The sequence below is a fragment of the Adiantum capillus-veneris genome, chromosome 16, assembly GCF_014529385.1.
Source record: "Adiantum capillus-veneris isolate H3 chromosome 16, ASM1452938v2, whole genome shotgun sequence".
Lineage (NCBI taxonomy): Eukaryota > Viridiplantae > Streptophyta > Polypodiopsida > Polypodiales > Pteridaceae > Adiantum > Adiantum capillus-veneris.
In genome coordinates, this window is record NC_140946.1 from 37,646,902 (window position 1) to 37,652,901 (window position 6,000).

The window sequence follows — 6,000 nt, forward strand, 5'->3', positions numbered from 1 at the left end:
AAATCCATCAAGCAACTCCCTCGAAAAGCAGAAAACGGCTCGAAGGTTACAAAGTGTCAAATTCGACATGCGAGGCCAAACTGACTCCAAATGAGCTAGAATTGGACAGGTAGCTTCACGACTATGTTACGGATAAGTCCAAAGCCTCAAAGTTGACCGACCAACCCAATGTTGGGGTATAAAGCCCAATGTGGTCGCCCAAGTAAGTGGATGGGCCGCCAGGTATGTACACATATTCTTTTGTTAAAACCTAATAAGAACTCACTATGCTCTACACATTACAGTAGAGCGAGTTCACCATATCGTCGTGCTCTTCTTCTCGCACTCTCTCTCGCGTTGCACTTCCGCTCGTACTCCTTCAACTGGTATCAGAGCTCAGATCGAGGCTCGGGGCAGCACTACAGGAGGCTAGAGTCACCAGCTCAGATTGGAGTGAAATTCGACAGGCGAAGACACGGCCCCAAATCTTGCGAGAAAGCTCATAGGGCTCGGTGTTCTCAGAATTTCATTCTGAGGTCATCTCGGCCACCATTCGGCTTCGACAAAGTTCTGCGCAGGCCATTTTCGGCTACATGGTCTCGGCGGGTGCAGATCCGACTCTGCAAATTTGGGGTTTCGGCCTACGACTGCAGATGCTGAGGATATCTGCACTTCCAGAGTGCTGATTTGTGGCTGTCTACACATCCTAGGACGGCTCACAGTTCTTGGAGGCGTGTCACATACGACACGGTCGTATCTACACACAGACTGTAGGCGACATCCACTAGTTCATCAGGTAGCTTGTGTTTGCTGCTTGATATTCCAGATTTCATCCTGACATTGCAGGTACTTCCACATGGGATGTATTGCTAGAGATGATGTATGTCTGTTGAGGGTTTGCTGGCTGTGAGTCACGCAGCAAACAACCGCCGCAGCGGTTACAGCATATAATGGGAAATTTGTGGATGTATGACTTTGTGGGAAGTCTATGTACTGTCAGATTTACTGTAGCCTCTGTTGAGGGTCAAGTGAGGTTTTATTGAGCTGGGGGATTCTCGAATGTTGAGATCCTTTCGGTGATACAGGTCTTGGAGCAATCCCTCGAGCACCCTTAGAAAGGCAGCTAGGATGTATTGACTGTGAGTTAGACAGTTGGGATTGCATCTTTGCTTTACTGCCGTTGAGGCATTGTCGCAGTCTATGCTTACAGGACAGTCAAAGACAGTACATGTGCAGGACAGGTTTACCCACAGCTTACAGTGCTAGAGAGACAGTGGTTTCTGGAGCTGTTTTTTGGTCTGTTTTTAGTACACCAGAGCCATTTTACAAAGGAGACTCTGCCAAAATTTCTGCAGAATCTGAAGCTTTCTTGGTTCATTTGACAGGTTGATATTGGTTCAGAGGTCAGTTTACAGGGGAAACTCTGCCGAATTTTTCCCAGGAAAGTAAACTATTGTGAAGCGTAGCTATGGCTGGATCACAGGACACTACTCTTTACAATATCAAGAAGCTGGATGGAACCAATTTCCCATTGTGGAAGAAGCAGATTTGGCACGTGTTGGTACAAAAGAAGCAGATAAAACCTATAAATCTCAAGGGGATAAAACCAGAAGATATGGACAAAGATGAATGGAACGAAATGGATGAATTGGCACTTTCTACCATTATGCTAACTTTGGTAGAAAGCGTTTACTTCATGTAGCAGACGAGATGTCGGCTTATCAAGCATGGATAAAGCTGAGTGATCTTTATGAGAAGCAAAGTCCAGCTTCACAGGTAAACTGGCTTAAGAAGCTTGTTGACTTGAAGATGAAAGAAGGGACCCCTATGTCCAATCATCTGAATGAATTCAACACCATCTACAGTCAGTTGTTAGCTCAAGGTGTCAAGTTTGATGAACCTGTTAGAGCTATGTTCCTGTTGAGCACATTGCCGAAAAGTTGGGACACTTTTTGCATAGCTTTGAGTAATTCTGCACCTCCAGATGGTTTGAACATAGCAGGTGTAGAAGGAAGTCTGCTTATTGAAGAAACCAATAGAAAGACAATGGACAAAGGCAAAGGAACAACCTTAGTTGTCAGGGAAAGGACCAAAGAAAAGTACAAGGGTGGAAAGAGTAATCAGTCTCGTAGCAAGTCCCGGAGTGCTAAAGGCAAGAGTGACATAGAATGCTACCATTGTGGCAAGAAGGGTCACATGAAAAGAGACTGCAGAGAATGGAAAGCAGAAAAAGGCAAAGAGAAAGCAGAAGACCATGGTGAGAAGAACAAGTCCTCAGTGAAGATTCAAGAAATAAATGTGACAAACATTGTTGCAGAGGATGACAGTCTAGTGTCAGGAGACATCTACTTCTTGAAGAATACAATGGACTCAGCTCTTCTTACAACATCTGATGGAAATGCACTGAGTGACTGGATTATAGACTCAGGGGCATCACTTCATGTGTCTCCAAACAAGGAGTGGTTTACCTCTTATGTGACCACTAAAGATCATGTTCGGCTAGGCAATGGGCAGACATGTGAGATCTTAGGTGTTGGAGATGTTCAATTGAAGTTTCAAAGGTCAGTTTACAGGGGTTAGGAAAGCTTCTTAGCCAAAGACACCATACATGCAAAAATTCCTTTTTATATGCATGATAATTTTCAAAATGACAATTTGTTGCCTTAGTTTTTGGGTTCTTTTGAGATGAAAATAGTGATCTAAGAACCTTCGGACAACTTGTTGAAAATTAGCTCTAATCTCCTCAGGCAGGGATTGAAACCAAGTGCATGCATCTTCTCTAAGGACTACTTCAAACATACCCAATCTCTCTTGATCTATCACTTGATGATTAATATGCAACTACATGCAAAAGTTTGCAAGAAATAACACAACATCCTCACCAGGATCTCCAAAGAAAACAGGGTATCCTAACATTTGTTGTTGACCCTCCATTTGCAAACAGACTGATTACAACAGGGATAAAAACAAGAGATTCACAACCAATCACTAGAAAATGGATAACTCCGCATTAAAAATCCCATGATTCAACACATAGATGATCCATTGGTGGGGCTTCATTACGTGCATGGCATTGAGAAGCAAGCAAGAGCATAAACAACTGCTCAAGTTGAAGAAAACACAGATTAAACACACGCTACCACTATTGTAGATACCCTGAAGGAAAAAGAGCATGTTTCAATAGAAACAACATTTGAAGAGGTCACAACACCTGCAACAAAGATTGCAGTACAGATGAAGCAACCTGCTTTGTCTACCATACAAGAAGATCCCTAGAAGGGGAATTGCCTATCCAATTGGAACTTAATTAGAAACCACTCTAAAAGTAAGGAGAAAATCAAAGAATGAGATGCTTTTGGCCATCTCACTCACAACTCTCTCTACCTCTTGAGATTAGATCTAGCAACTCCCCAACTTCTAGCCTCTACCAAGTAGTAAACCCCATGTCTAGCTGTTTTACTACTAGCATAAATAAAATGGAAAGGCTAATCTTTGGAAAAAGAATTTTACAAATACGCACTAGGTCACTTACCATCTAAGGATCATTCCCCAACATAACGGTGTCAGTGTTAGCAGGTTGTCACTGACAGACATCTGTAGCATAGCTATCTGGCACTAAATAATCTTTCAATACTTAGAAAAGTGACTCAAATGGGGCATGGAGACTCTTTGAGGTAAGAAGTGAACCTAACAAGGAAACATATTAAGTCAATAAGCTCATCACTCAATGATCAAAAAATATGCCTATGTTTTATCTTGCCACTCTATGTCATCATGCCATTTCATAAAATAAATGGATTTGGAGTGTCACAAAAATTTAAGGAAAGCTTTACTAGACGTAAAGGAACAAGTCTACAAAATCTGATAGCATTCTGACAAGGTACATGGATCACAATCCATTATGACCCAAGTCACATAAACTTCAATAGAACAACACAAACAAGTTGCCCTAAGGTCCAAAACATCAAAAAATAGTGATTTAAGCACTCAAATCTGAAGATTAGACTCGTCGACACGTAATCACAAACCACAACAAAATTTACAATTCTTAGACTTTATTGAAAGATCATGGAAAGAGGAACACAATGCAAGTTTCAAAATTGAAATCTGATTACTCAATCACAAGATATGTTGATTACAAGTTATAGCTACTTGGCCGCTTGAGCATACGTATAGCAAAGCTTCTTCTTCTTCAAAAGATAAGCCTCTTTTAAACACTAAAATCTTTATCTTTTATACCTAGGGATTTCTAAATGGTCAATGACGTGGTCACATGGGCCTTTAAAGATGTCATGATAGAATAACAACTCAAGGAATCGACTTGCTACTTTGGGATCAGATCTGCACATAGTGTAGCTATACTAGCTTGAAAAAATAATAGAGTACAATTTCATTAAAGAAATGTGGTGTTTGGCTTGGTGTTCGGCTAGCCGAGCGCTCGTATACTATATCCACCAAAAAGTGATAGAAAGAGAGAAGCACACGACGTAGAAAGGAAACCTTATCTGATCATTTCATTTATAATAATGATAATCAAAACTTTTCAAAGTTGTACAAGGGTTGTACTTGCCTTAAAAATAGCATGAATTACAACTTGGGAATTATAACCTTAAATTCTTCATTATTATAAAATGATCACATGGATAATGATTTTGGGAAAAATAGCTACAACCAATTTTGATTACAGGGATAAAAATTCTTCTTGGACACCATCTTTTTCATAATTTTTTTGTTGTTGGAATCTTCCAACGCTCCTCTCCTCCTAGTTCATGTCTTCCTCAACATGAGCCGGTGTCAAGGTGGTCGTCTTGACATTGCATGTAGCGATTTGTTGGCCACCTTAACCCTTCTCTATATTCTTGTGCCAGTTGAAAATCTTATTGGACATGAGGCCTGATGGTGTCTTTTTTATGGAGCTCCATAGCATAGTAGCTTACAAATATTTCTCAGATGTTGTTGAATTCTGACCTAAAAATGGTTGTATCCATTATGAAAAATCCTGTGTAAAAGGCCTCCTTGAACGTGCTCATAAAGTAAGAGAGCATGAAGATCAAACCTGCAAAGAACCCTATTCATGTAGTTATTTGATGAGATCATACAATGGGGAGATCCGGGGCAAGCAACAAGAGAAGTGGCCACTAGACACCACTCAAGGCTCTCGTGCTACTCTTAGGGTTTGAGGTTCTAACACAAACACAACACACCAATCCCCAAACACAACAACACACCCAAATATCACACACAAAATCTGGAAAATGTAGCGGCATCACCTAGTTTTTTTATATCATGAACCAGACATCAACGAACATGTAGAGAGAGAGAGAGAGAGAGAGAGAGAGATGCCACATTTCTTAGAGAATTTTGTGAGAACTTTCATGATGAATACTCAATGCTTCAAGAAAATAGATGAGTGATATGAGAACCTCAAACTAAACAAAACCACAATACATAGGCTAAACAAAACTGTCACCAAAATGGTTAGAGCTTCAGGTCCCGTTCAATACAAAATACACACTCAAAACTTAGTTGCACAAAGCTAGTAGCCTCTCTCACACTTCCTCTCGCACTCTTCGTCTCTAGACTTCTCACTTCTTCTTCTCATGTATTTTATTATTACAAAGAGAGGCCCTCCTTTTATAGGTTTTTGGAGGGATTAAAATTTGCATGATCACTTTTAATTACACATAACAAATCTTCCTTTAGGAGATAATTGATCTAGGTGAAGAGATAGGTTGTAGGGCTAGAGTTTAGCTTAGTAGGTTAGTATGGGTTTATACAATGGATAAAATAAGGGAGGATTTACAAATGGTGAAATTGGTGAGATGAGAAAGTAGCCCAATCTGGAAGATTCTCCATGGTGGTGTTGAATTTCCACCTCCATTTTTACGCTTGTGTATTGATTCAGCCATTCCCTCCTCCATTATGGTTGTCACTCATTGGACTAAGCTTCGGACATTTCCTACTCTTCCGCTTTGTGGTGGAGGTAGTTGTATCTGATCAGTGGGAGTGGGAGAGCTTTAG